Here is a 14,407-nt window from a genome sequence, read left to right as displayed (position 1 = left end):
CACGTGTAATAAACAAGGACAAATGGATTGTATATTACACCCGTAATTAACATAAACCAGTGCATAGTATATTACACCTGTAATAAACATAAACCAGTGGATTGTATATTACACCTGTAATAAACATAAACCAGTGGATTGTATATTACACCTGTAATAGAAATAAACCAGTGGATTGTATATTACACCTGTAATAAACATAAACCAGTAGCAGTTGATTTAAGATGCAATACAAACGGATCCGTGGCAGTACATGCTGACCAGAGTAATTTACATTAACAGTCTAAATGACATGGATAATTGAAATCTTAACAAAGAGACCAACTAACGAAAATGGTGAACTATAGGATGAATAAACTATTTATTATAAAACTAATAATATTGATATCTATTCCAATGTAACTATTTTGGATATGGTAAGCAGCAGATATACATTTTTCTTATATTTCATCGTGTCTGTACGTTTTTGTCGTGTCTTGGTCCTAGTTTGTGACTGTATCACGCTTATTGATAAAATTCCGGCATGGCTTCCCCTTACAAGATTTACCTCTCATAACACACTGCATTGCGTATGCCCGTCTTCATTGGCAAGTAGGACTTTAAACGCCATTTCATAGATTTAAAAAAGTATGATTGCTTCAGATATGGCTTTCTCAAAATTTTAATTTTGTTAAGTTTATGAATATGATGTGTAGAATATACAATGCACATCTATAACATACACTTTCTTGTCGGTTACTATTTGCAATGGTTTGCGCTAGGCCCAAAAAATAAATCCGCACTTCTCTGTGATTAGTAAGATCGAACAGGAAATTCCTTCTTTTCGATCTAAATGCAAAATAAAGTACAATTAGTCAAATCATATATTATTGATATTATTTTGCAGTGTCCAATATAATATAAATCTGACTAAATCCTCTTATATATTGTCGTATTTAATAGCCAAATCAAGTTTTTCAGATTAAATAAGCAAAGGCTGATTTGTTTGATATCGTTAGTTATTTCTCACAATATAAATTCGCTAAATCGCCATCCAATCAACGGACTATTTTATCAATACTATAATCTGTTTTAGTAACTCGTCTAAACTTCTTGGTTATTAAGTGAACAGCCCGTTGACAGATTTCTGATTTTACTAGACATGTGTAATCAGCCAGAATTGGCTTTATCTGTATTTGGTACTGTAAAGCAGTGGTTTTATGGTTTCTAGTATTCGATGTCGCTTGTGTTTCTAATTTGTTTTTAAGATAACCAACTGACACTACTTTGGCACATTTCCGGTGCAATTTTCGTTTTCATGTTTACGGAGATTGACTTTGAATTTGGAATTCTGTTGTGAAGTGTAACACACTAAATGCCAATTTCTGTTGGGTTTTTTTTTCTTTTTACTTTTTTTTCTTTCTTTTTTCATGAACGTAAGTAAGCTTTCCGGATTCCATTGGATATATGCTACGTTATTAGTTAAATAATGCCAGGTAGGGTTCAATATATTCTTTATTCTTTGATGAGAAGAATAATGTCGCTGTAGTATCACAGTAGCATTTACTTTAAAATGATGCGGAATAATAATTAGAATTAAATAATGTTATTTTTTGCATTTATATTACATTTCAAATTAAAGCCTGTTGTGTGCGGAGAACTGTCCTAACACTGGGGATATTACTTGAAAAGGTGCGTCTTACTGTCTTAGGGAAATATTTGTACGTTTTGACTGATTTAATATTTTGTGGTAGGTTGTTCCACAAGTCGGTAGCATTATAAGCAAAGGACTTCTTTCCAAATGGCGGGGTTAGATGGACGAATTATTGAAATAAAATTGAACCATGTGTTAGTCCCGAAATGATCTAGTTTGTATCGAGTGGACGTTAAACCCCATTTCTCCCTCTCTCTCTCTATACTGTTGGACTCTCTCTCTCTCTCTCTCTCTCTCTCTCTCGCCCTCTCTCTCCTTTAGTTTTTATAGTTTCTGGTTTATAGATCTCTTATAGTTCTGAGTGGTGTATATTTTGTAGAAATTCATCCATTGACATAGATAACTTGAATCCGGGCCGTATATAGAAACCTTTGTAGATATATACAGGAGAGTATTGTATTCTGTTTTGATTTCATAGGATGCCAGTGGAACTTGCGAGTAATCGAATTTTGGATAGATTATTTAGTTGGTCTTGTGATATATTTGTGAAGATGCTATTGCTGTAACCAGGCCGCTATATGATGAATATGGAAGCGTCCAGGGCTTTAATCATACTAAACTTACGCTGTTTGTCTACAATAATTAGCTCCCCTTGAGAACAGACACTAACCTAGTTGACGGACATTTTAATCCTAAATACTTCGAGAAATTTTACAAGTATTTATTCCACTTCCATTTAATAAATTTGAAAATGTTTATATAATCGTTGTGTATGTGACATAATGTGAAACGGAGTAGAACCGCATTACAAAATAGTATACTAATGTTTCGATATGGCGGCCAATCAGGGCAAAGATCTATTCCCGAAGTATAGATTGTTCTCGGTGTTCAGAGATAGATACCGCGATATAAAAATAGGTAACTTGTCAACTTATTGTGATCGTTGCGATGATTTTACCCTTATTTTGCCGAGTTAATTGACTCAATGCACAATGTTGTATGTCGTCATTTCGTTTTAAATGGGCACAGCGAAATGGAATATGTTGACAAAGCATTATCTTATAATGTAAACGTGTGCACACAAAACTAAATAATGACGTACAACCAAGTTGTCTTTTCAGGGGTAAAATCGTCGTAACGATTATAATATGTTGACACGTTCGCTAAATATCGCCTTGCGCTATGTCGATATATTTTACTACAGCGAAATGGAATATGTTGACAAAGCATTATCTTATAATGTAAACGTGTGCACACAAAACTAAATAATGACGTACAACCAAGTTGTCTTTTCAGGGGTAAAATCGTCGTAACGATTATAATAATTATGTTGACACGTTCGCTAAATATCGCCTTGCGCTATGTCGATATATTTTGCTACAGCGAAATGGAATATGTTGACCAAGCATTATCGTATAATGCAAACGTGTGCACGCAAAACGAAATAATGATATGCAACAAAGCGCTTTGATTCATTTAAATCGGCACAAGTTGTCTATTCAGGGGTAAAATCGTCGTAACGATTATAATATGTTGACACACGCTTCCATGGATGAGGGATAGGGTTCCGACGGATAATACAAGCGTAGTTGCTGCTGAGATATAGAAAGGAGTCTACCATGATTTATATTCTGAAATACAGTGCCAGAAATTCAATTACTTCAATTAAATTTATTTTTCAGATTCCAAGTTTCATGATTTGTTTAAACTGAATACTGATTCATTTTGATACTCAATAGTTATAAGTATATATTTACATATCATTATTTGAGTCAAGTATGTTTGATTGTAGGATTGTCAGACATAGTGGTTCGTAACAATACATTGACGTGGAATGATCACCTATTCCAGACTATGGTGATATAACATCATATTAATATGCAATAAATATTTTCTAACAATATCTACTAATCTACCGATAATCCCCTGGGCACGACCGTCTCTTAATAGATTTCTAATAGCATCAATCATCCATTATATTTATTTATTACGATAAATTAGGCTTTCATATGAATATATCATAGAGATATCTATAGATAATCGAAGTCTTATCACTTCATACACTGTTAAATATTAAGCAACGGTTGTATAACTGCCCTACAACAATCCCTGACCATTACACATCTGTACAAAACCACTATGAAACTTGAAAATCACAAGCATTTTAAGGTTGTTATTCTATTTTGATTTGTTTATGTTAGAATATAATAATTATGTGTTACAGAACGATAATGATTATTAAATCCCATAACATCAAAATGTTTTAATATAATAGAGTTCTGCGTTTTTAGGAATTATAATAGCGATATCCACTCTAGAATATAAATATTGGATATATCGATTTCAGTATTGTTGTGAATCTTCATCAAATAATATTGTGATAATTGAGATACTGTGAACTTATTGTATAATTAGTGCTCTGTACTGAGAAATCACAGTACGGCCACAGTCTATTACGCCACACCTCTATTTTAACAAGGTTTTTACAGTGTATAAACGATTTGCTTTCAGCAATATTTGTGCCAACGCGTAGAATTAATTAATAATTTACCCTTCGGTGTAAATATCGTGTGGTGCTTTACCTTGTGGACCGTTATGTGTAATTTATAAATTTGAAAGGTTTAGTTGACAACCCGTGAAGGATTTAGGGTTTAATATGGATATGTTCTCAACGAATCAGATTTTATTAAATGGTTTGACAAGGTATTGGTCATTTATCGGCAGTTGGTCCTTATGTTAAATTCTATAATGTTTTATTCTAATTATATACCAAATATTAATAAGCTTTTTTTTACGGGTATGCAGATACAGTTACAACCCACTCAAGTTAAATTAATTGCGTAATCCTTTGAAAAGAATGCCAATCTAGTCCTTTAATTTTATTACGTGCTATCATAGCTAACATTATCGATAGTTTCTGATAATCTATTTACCAAATACCCCAATCTGTGTTTCATTTGAATACAAGGGAGGACACGACTCACGTGGATTGAAAATGGATCTTGCAATATTTGAAGTATCACCGGAATACATGACGAGAAACATTTCCGAAATTGACAGGTACTGTTTGTTCGGTTTTTATTTTTGCACGGATAGTTGAATTAATAGCGGAAGTCGGCTTGTTAGCTATTACTAGTTTTGTTTTGCCTTTAGGTTTTGAAGGTTAAAATAACAGGTGGTAACTAAATAATAGCTTAATCTACGCCGTTAAAATTTGTTTGTTGTAAAAAATAAACTACATATCCGGATTGATTTAATCGATACTTTCGTTTTTTATCCAAATGTGGTGTTTTATTAAAATATTGTTTGATTTAGGTTTTAATATTGGGTATTAACATTCCATGTTTAAAATATCCGAAGAAACATAACTGCAACGTACATGTACATGTATTTCATGATTATGAGTAATAATAGGTACTTGTAAATAATTCAATTATGGTTCAACGGCGGTTCAGCTAGGTTTAATTCCGGTGTTAGACGTAAAATGCACAATCGTGTATACGTTGTCAATAAACCAATTATTAAGCATAAACATTATTTATCAATAACACAGTTATGCACTTTTAATAATATTCAACAAATAATTAATTATACTCCATTTCCTATTGATTGTTATATTGTTAGGAGCGGATCACTCAATGCAGTTGCACGAACCGTAGTTTCCGGTGTGAGGGAAAAACCAAGAGTCTGTATTTTTAAAATGTATGGTGTAGCTAGGAGTGGGTTTACTATCTAGTGATTAATTGGCTGTGAAATGAATTTATACACAAAGTGTTACCAAGTTAATGCTATGCGTCACAGAACGTCACAAAATTAACAGTAAACGTCACTAAAGTAAAAGTAAACGGTACTACTCGTCACCAAATTAACAGTATATTAAACGGCCATCTCTCAATTAACAGTAAACATGACACATTTATCCCCACCCTCCAATCCACCCTTACCAGTGAAACAAGTCCTTCAATGAATTCTTAGTTGTTAAATAAATGTATAGACCAAACTTTACCAAAACAACAGTAAGGGTCACCAATTTAACGTCACAGAACGTCACCACATTAGCAGTAAACGTCACTAAAGTAACAGTAAATGCTTCATCAAATTAACAATAAATTAAACGAAAATCTCTCAATTAACATTAAACGCACGGGAAGTAATTTGAAAGCAATTTGCAAGAAATGCATCTCCCCACCCGTTACGGTAAATCAAGTCGTTCAGTGATTTAGTGGTTGTTAAATGAATGTATAGACTAACATTATCAAATAAGCAGTAAGCGTCACCAATTTAACGATTGACGTCACATAACGTCACCAAATTAACAGTAAACGTCACTAAAGTAACAGTAAATGCTTCACCAAATTAACAATAAAATAAAGGACAATAAATCAAGTCGTTCGGGTAATCTAAAATACAGAGGACTTCCCCCAGAAATCCTTTGTAAGAAAGATTTGGATATTATTTCAAGAGATTTATGATTTAGGGAATAAGGATTCTGTCTTGTTAACAATAAAAAAAAAGATTAATCGGATTAAATATTGATTTGTAAGCGTGTTGATCCCTGATCATATAATTTTGTTTTGGTTACCGCCCTCATAAGATAAACTTTAAATCTGTTAGATCAAGGAAGGGTTTCATTCATAAAGTTTGTCATTATCCGGTCTTTTATCAGATCTATTAGAATCTATAGACCCATTCGTCAGTTAAAGCATGTTCCCTTATCAGCCATAATATTGAATATTGACTGAAATAATAGAATTTCACACAATATTAAACCAGATTGATTTTGTTTAAATATCTCGCAGTTTTATGAGCTCCTCAAAACATGGGAACTATTATGTTTTATACATAACGACGATTACATTTCTTCTCTCCGTTATTTGTATTGCGCAGCTTTACGAGCTATTCACATGGGAAAGAGCCCTAGGTTACCTGAGGTAAAATCAGGAAATTATTCATTACTAAAGTTTTTTTCTATAATTATCATTCATTAGATATTTGATATGACAAAATTAGTTGGGCTGTAGGCAACCAGCACTCCTGAATAGAAGAATGGATTTTCTTAAAGAAGCGAAATGATTTGGATAAAGTTGAAAAGAAATGTTTTTTTTATTTTGTTACAGGTGTATTAATTTGATATTTAGTCATTTTTGTGGTAATTAGTTATTTAGACTACGTTGGTAAAATGCTGAAAGGATTTATTGTAAGTACATATATACTCATCTACTGGCTTTATGTATATTGTATACATCTGTCCTTTGGGGCTTTTCGCGAAAAGTTCTTAATGTTTGCAGACATTTTGACATTGGATTTTTAAAGTCATTTTTGTGGTAATTAGTTATTTAGACTACGTTGGTAAAATGCTGAAAGGATATTTTGAAAGTACACGTATACTCATCTACTGGCTTTATGTATATTGTATGCATCTGTCCTTTGCGGCTTTTTGTGAAAAGTTCTTAATGTTTGCAAACAGTTCGACATTGGATTTTTTAGCAGATTAGTTCATAATAATTTTGATACAGAATTAAAAAAAACATGTTCTGCCTTAAAGTACAACACCGTAATAGAAACAACCAAAAGGAAATATCAGAATGTAGATTTCCTCCGCTCGTCGTTTCGATGTTCCTGGTATTTTAGTTGGTTATATTTAAAACGGGACTAAATTAAAATATCATAAGCACCAATATCTGAGACGGCGCTACTTGTTCTTTTATGAATATCAGCTTGGAATTAATTCCTGTTATTTGAAACTGTATGTTTAGTTTGGTTTGTTGCTTGTATATGATCGGTTAGTTGGGGAGTTCACATATGAGCACGTGTGTGTATGTGTGTGAAATAGCTTTATTTAACTCCGCTTCCACCGAGGTGATATCGCAGACAATTACATGTTATATGTTATAGATTATTTACAATGTGATTAGCGAAAAAGGATTAAATGGATAATTAAATATTTATATATATGTACAGAAAACAACAAATGACGGGACGAAACGTTATATAAGAGTGCAAAATAAAGAAGTGCGAACAGAGACAATCATAGACATTTTGCAAACGCACAACACGAATATTTGACAAAACAGACATGAATGTGGACGAACATTTAGAAAAAGTGACATAGGTCGGTCTAGTCGATTTGTCCGCTGCATCTCTTCCTTGGGGCTTGTTGGCGAGTGTAGGGCCTGGTCCATTCTTCCTTCCATTTCTTATTCTAGTCCGGCATGGTAGTTGATTCTTTAAATGACACCTAGAAGCACGGTTAACTATTCATAACTTGAAAACGTGACCTATATGTGTTACGAAACGTCGCTATTGAATAATAGAGAAGTAGTTATATCCATAATATACCGTGTGTTGTGTTTTGTTATGAATGGTAGTTGATCTCATCTTTACTTCTGTTTGTTCGTTCCTTTTGTTCGTTCCCTTTGTTATTGGTCCTCTGAAGGAAGAATCAAGCACCTGAAAAGAAAGAAAGGAGGGAGAAAAATAGTGTATTTGGTCTTACAGTGGTTTTGGTTTCTTCTAATAAGGCTTCCTGGGGGGGGGGGGACAAAAAAGGATCAATATGGCAATCTAAATGTATGTTTATACGGTTCATTTATATACATGTATATAAATATTTTGGAAAATAATCGTTATTTTAATTTCATATGCAATTACAATACAACATTTAAAGTAGTTACATGGGTGTGCAATTAATCGTAATTTAAGAATTGGCAAGATATCAGTATAATACGTGTAATATATCTGTAGCTGTATATCTTGTTTTGGCACTATTTGATTAGATATCTTTATGTAAAGACAAGTGTTACCATAAACGGTGGCCTCTGCATCATTATAATATACTATAACTCTGTGATATGTCTAGACAAAATAAGACATCATAATGATAATTTGGAGCAATTTTGAATTGTATATGGTGTTTTTTTCCACGGGCGGTTGGAAGTATTTGCTCAAGTAAATGTCTCACTAAGACTTAGTTCATGTGTTTTGATTCTTACTCTGCCTCTGATAGTAATCCGTTGATACATGTCGACCTGGGTGAAAATCCGAAAAAATAGGCACACTGAGGGTTCGGGCGGGGGATTCCAATCCTTAAAAGGACCATATCCACACTATTAAAACATTTATCCGGCACTTAGTTGGAAACCTTACTTTTTCACAGTTGAATCATCCCTTAAGTACATATCTTTGATTATTCTAGAAGAGTTGTCGTGGCAAAGTGAACTCGTTCAATAGCTTTCACTATAGTTTCAGCCGATAGACCATGGGTGTAAATATTAAAATATGATATTTTTAGGTTAAGTAAAGATTCAACTTCCCAAAGGAATCATGTGCCCTATGTTTTATCATTTTAAGTCCAACCTGTGTACCAATATAGTTTCCTTATTTCTGTGTATAAGACCAGCAGAAATCTCTTAATAAATTTGTCTGCGATATCACCCTAGGTGGAAACGGACGTCAAGTCTTAATGAACGAGAGGTGGCGCGGGGACAATTTGAAATGATCGACAAAATGTCAGAAGTTAAAGAATAAATGTTGAATTTGCGCACTTTGAATAAGTTCGCTATCAATGAAACAATGAAAATCTAGTCGGTAACTTCGTAAATTTATGTCCCTTTTATTAACATTGACAATACTAGTTTTCATTAGGTAATAATGTATTCATAATGTTCGAAGATCTGAAAACAAATGTGCAAGGAATTCCTGGTGACTAATTATTAGACAAAATACTTCATATTTAACAGTGACAGGATGACAAAAAACTTTAAAAAAAACATGTATTGTTTCAGATGACAGATTGATGGTACTGTTTGGTTTACCTTAGCAACAAACCATCTCCCATATAAACAAATTGATTTTCAAAATGTAACGGACATTTAGGGTTCCGCTAAGAACATCACAAAACCATTTGCATTACCGTTTCTAGGTTGTTTTTTTAGTTAATCACATGTGCTTTTAGTGTTATAACGCATGCATCTTAACGGTTGGCATAATCAGATTTTAGTTAGCGACACTTGTAGAGTTATTCAGGATACGACTTTCTGAGTTGATCAGATATTTGTAGGGAAGTTCAGCTTTAGGTTTTTATATATGTTAGCGGTACTTGTTGTTCATGTTAAGATTGTATTACCGAGGTACTATCAGTTTGTACATAAGTCTATGTTTAGTTTTAATGACTTGCTGGATTAAAATAACAAGACTTTTATTAAGCATTATTTGTTGGTGTGTTTTGTGGAATAACAACCGTATCTTCACCGAAAGGTTAACGTCTATAGACACATCTAACGGTTTTGTGTTCTACTGTCGACGAAATTAAGTTAAAATGTAAATTAAGAATTTGTAAACAATTTAATAGCATTGCCAACAAATAATCGAGTAACACATAAAATCATCCCAATGCAATACTATATTTTTCTCTAAATCAAACAGGTTTAGCTCCTATAAGACTTAACGCGCGAGTGATGTCTGTAAAGTTATTCATGCCAAGAATGTAATAGTGATATCTGTTATCAAAGAATTTTCAGGATAGTTGTTAGTTGTATCTGTACAATTCTCCCTATCAGTGTAATAATCAGATTACCTTTAAATGAATTGCAGTATATCGCAAATTTAAGAATGATGGACGTGTTGTTGTTGGTATCTCTGTACATTTGTAAAGGTTAAAATTAGCCTTTGAATGTATTCGGATACACCGTTCATCAGATTAAAATTCCATCTGTAACTTGTTCTGATTAATATTCCATCTGTTGTTCCGATTAATATTCCATCTGTTGTTCCTATTAATATTCCATCTGCTGTTAAGAATAACATTCCATTTGTTGTTCAGATTAACATTCCATCTGTTTTTGAGATTAACATTTTATCGGTTGTTTAGTTAAACAATTCATATGTTCAGATAAACATTTCAAGAATATTAAATAATATCCATTAAGGCTCATTAGGTAGGCGTATCCTTCTTTTTATTGTTGTAATGTTGTGTTGATCGGAGAGCGATTTAAATCTCGGTTTTCCTTCTGGTGTTCTGATGAGGTACATGGTATGGGCGATTGGTGGAAAGCTTTTTAATTGATAGTTTTAATTGCTATTGTTATCTGCTTTATTTGTGAAATAGGTACATTTTATCGTAGCTATTTTTGTATTGTATTTTTCTATTCATAGACAAATGGTGATATAAAGATTGTGCATTCCCAGAACATAGTGTTGTAGTGGTGTTGATTAAATAACGACAATATCTCTGCTAACTGGCTGTCACGGTTTCAATATAACAGTTCCGTTTGCCACATAGTGACTTTGTATTGCCTGCCTCTCAAGGAATTCCGGTGGCTTAATTTATAAAATCTAAAATGTTTCTGGATTACTATACCAGTGTGAAACTATTCAAAAGTGTATGAACCATTGTGTAAGGTCATAAGTTAAGTTTCGAATACAAATATTGTATTCAAAGATTGATACATGAAAATGGAATCTAACGATAAAAAACCTATAGAACCAGCTGCACCAGTTGACCCACAGAAGTCTTCAACACCAGACGATAAAGTAAGTAGTCTTTATTACTCCTCCAAACCTTGATCAAACATCAAAGATTCGGGGACAGGGACCTATCTGAGTTTGGAATTTAATCGTTATTCATAAACTCTTTTACCATGTACCTTTGGTGTCTCAAATCCATTTGGCTCCCAGTAGTGACGTGTCATGTGCATGACACAAAGCATGTTTACCCTTTTTAGAACACAACTGATTCCTATTCTCACATTTAACAAATTTATGTCGGTTATTTGTTGTACATGGATAGTGATGTCCGTACTGATTATAGTACCGGTTAACCACTTTGTCAACTGTTTCAAAACAATCTTGTGTATTCCCGTTATGAGGCCCATCGAAGCCACAGTGACTGGCACTGGTTCACAAACTGACCAGTAGGTCCAGGGATTTTCAATTCTTGTCACGCATTGTCAGAGGTATAGAACGGAAGACATTGCAGGGAAAAGCGTCTGGCTGTTTAGATGTGACAAAAACAGAAGTTCCGTGTATACAATTGGCAACACATTAAAGGTTCTCTGAAAATTCGAAATGTAACTTTTGGCCACGACCTTAAAACCATAAAACACAGGCTGACCATTACTAGTTTCCGTCATGCAGGCGAATATTCTGCGACTATTCGTCTGGATGAATTGTCAACATCTAGTTCACTGGATAGAGTAACTGGTCGTTTATGTTATGTGCGAATTCTATTTTTTTTTCAGCCAAAGAGCATAATTAGGGAGGTAAATAGTCCCAAAACAAGACGTTGACGCGCACGAAATCATTTTCAAGAATTCAGACAAATATATTTACCTTACCGGGGGGGGGGGGGGGTAGCGAGAGAGAGTGAGAGAGAGAGAGAGAGAGAGAGAGAGAGAGAGAGAGAGAAATGGGGTTTAAAGTCCACTCGACACAAACTAGGTCATATCGGGATTAACATATGGTTCATTTTTATTTCCATAATTCGCTTGCGCGTAGGGGTCTTTAGGGCCTTTAGCAGTGGGAGGAAACCGGAGGACCCGGAGAAAACCCACGAGGTTGGACAGGCGACCCTACTCCTTGTCACGTACAACCGGGGAATCGGATGGCCGAATGGTTAGCACGTGCGCGCTGTATCATAAAATCTGTCATTGAGTCAACTAGCGGGGTTTCGATTTCCCGGTTGTACGTGACAAGGAGTAGGGTAGCCTGTCCAACCTCGTGGGTTTTCTCCGGGTTTTTCGGTTTCCTCCCACTGCTAAAGACCCCTACGCGCGAGCGAACTATTGAAATAAAATTGAACCATGTGTTAGTCCCGAAATGAGCTAGTTTGTGTCGAGTGGACGTTAAACCCCACCTCCCTCTCTCTCACCATCCAACACTCTTAAACATGCATTATACAAGGGCTAAATCTGCCTATTGCAGATCTTTCTTTAGACCTGAAATGTTATATAAACTATTAATTAGACATTTATTAACATGAAAAGACCTTAATCAATCCTCGATGACATCTTATGTGTCGGATTTTCACTGGATTTGAATCCGATCGGCTGCTCAACGCTCATTGATGATTAAATCCAAAATGGATAATCGAGACTATGTTTTTTATTGTACCGACTTTAGTAATGATGACTAAGACAAGGCCTAATATTCAATCGCTGCTATCTTGATTCAAAGTGGAGCAATTTGACTGAAATTTTCAGCATATTCCCTTTACATTACCTCGGTTTTAACTATTATAGTGAGAACTGCCAGCTCGTTATTTAATCTTCCATAATGTATCCTCAAGTTTTGTATTTAAGGGTCATATTTTTTAATTTTCTTTTTGTTAATTCGTCTTCACGAGAAGGGATACAACTCTTTCTTGGCTAAAAAAAGCTCCCATTGCTCATGCGTGACTGAGTTTTTGATTATTTATGTGGTTGATTATCCCGTCACATTTCTTCAAATATGGAAAATTCCGAGACGAGACTATTTACCAAAGATAGCTAACTGTAGAAGAGCGAGGTGAAGACCAGACTTGTTTGTGTTATTTAATAAGTTTATCGTCTATTAAAACCGTCCATATAGGCTAATAATGATATTTTATTATATTGAGTGTTATCTTTTGTTTTAATGGTTATAAATTAATATGGAAGTGCAAGGTATAGATATCATAATTCTGTAGGTTAACAGGGTCGAGATAAAAAGACAGCAAAGTAAAATATAATGTTTTACATCATTGAAACGGAAGTTGGCAAAGTAGTTCAGGGTTTCACAAACGTCATATCAATACAGTGTATTGATTGGACAATTTTATTGCATTGTTGTGACGTCAACGGTTGATTGCCTTAATCCGGTGACCTTTCAGCCAAGAACCGAACAGTCTATATTAAAAAAAAATGTTTTACAATATTAATATTTGTCAATACCTTTTGTCGTTTATCATCACCGACAATAAAAATATCATTAATTATTAGTTCCACTTGATCACACACTGTTTAAGATACAAGATTGTGGGGATGTTGAAGATCCAGAGAGTGTTGTTTGGTGTTTTTTTCTTGTTTTTTTTTTAAATAAAAACTCTCCTGGCATTTTCGCTTCATTTGCAAATATTTCGTCACGTGTCGTGGTTTTATCCGTATCCGGAAATTTACTAGAAATGTTATATAATTAGATTTCTCGAACATTATTCCAATTGTGATGAGGAATGATTAATAGTACTATGTTCGGTCAAATCTGATTAGTAGTTAAAGCAATCAAGCGTTGACGTACCTGTCTTTTTGTTATTTAAAAATTCGTTAGAAGTTTGGGGAATTTAGCTGGTCGGTAATGCCCCCGTCAGACCAGGTGGCGTCCTTACTGCGCTGCTGCGACCGTACAGCGACCAGAAAATGTACAAGGTCGCCACCAAACGTAAACAAAACGCGAGAAATGCCCCCCCACCCCCAAAATTACAGACTTGAAAAAAGTCGTGTGCTTATACCCCAGTCAGGCCAGGGTGGGGCCTTTACTGCGCTGCTACGGCGACGGAAATTGGCCCCAGAGCACGTAAAGATCGCCATAAGCTTGATAAAAGCGTGGTGGAAACGCCAGATATCGCGCTGTGGTCTCGATGGTCGCAAATGATCGCCTAGTCACGGCGTTTGTTTTGAGCATGTTCAAAACAAACGCCGTGACTCGGCGATCATTCACGACCATCGAGACCACAGAACGATATCTGGCGTTTCCACCACGCTTTTACCGCGCTTATGGCGATCTTGGCGGGGCAGTAAGGACGCCCCCCAGTCTGAATTGTAG

Source organism: Patella vulgata, chromosome 4, assembly GCF_932274485.2.
Source record: "Patella vulgata chromosome 4, xgPatVulg1.2, whole genome shotgun sequence".
NCBI classification, from domain to species: Eukaryota; Metazoa; Mollusca; class Gastropoda; family Patellidae; genus Patella; species Patella vulgata.
The sequence above is the reverse complement of the archived record's forward strand: the minus strand, read 5'-3'. Positions refer to the sequence as shown.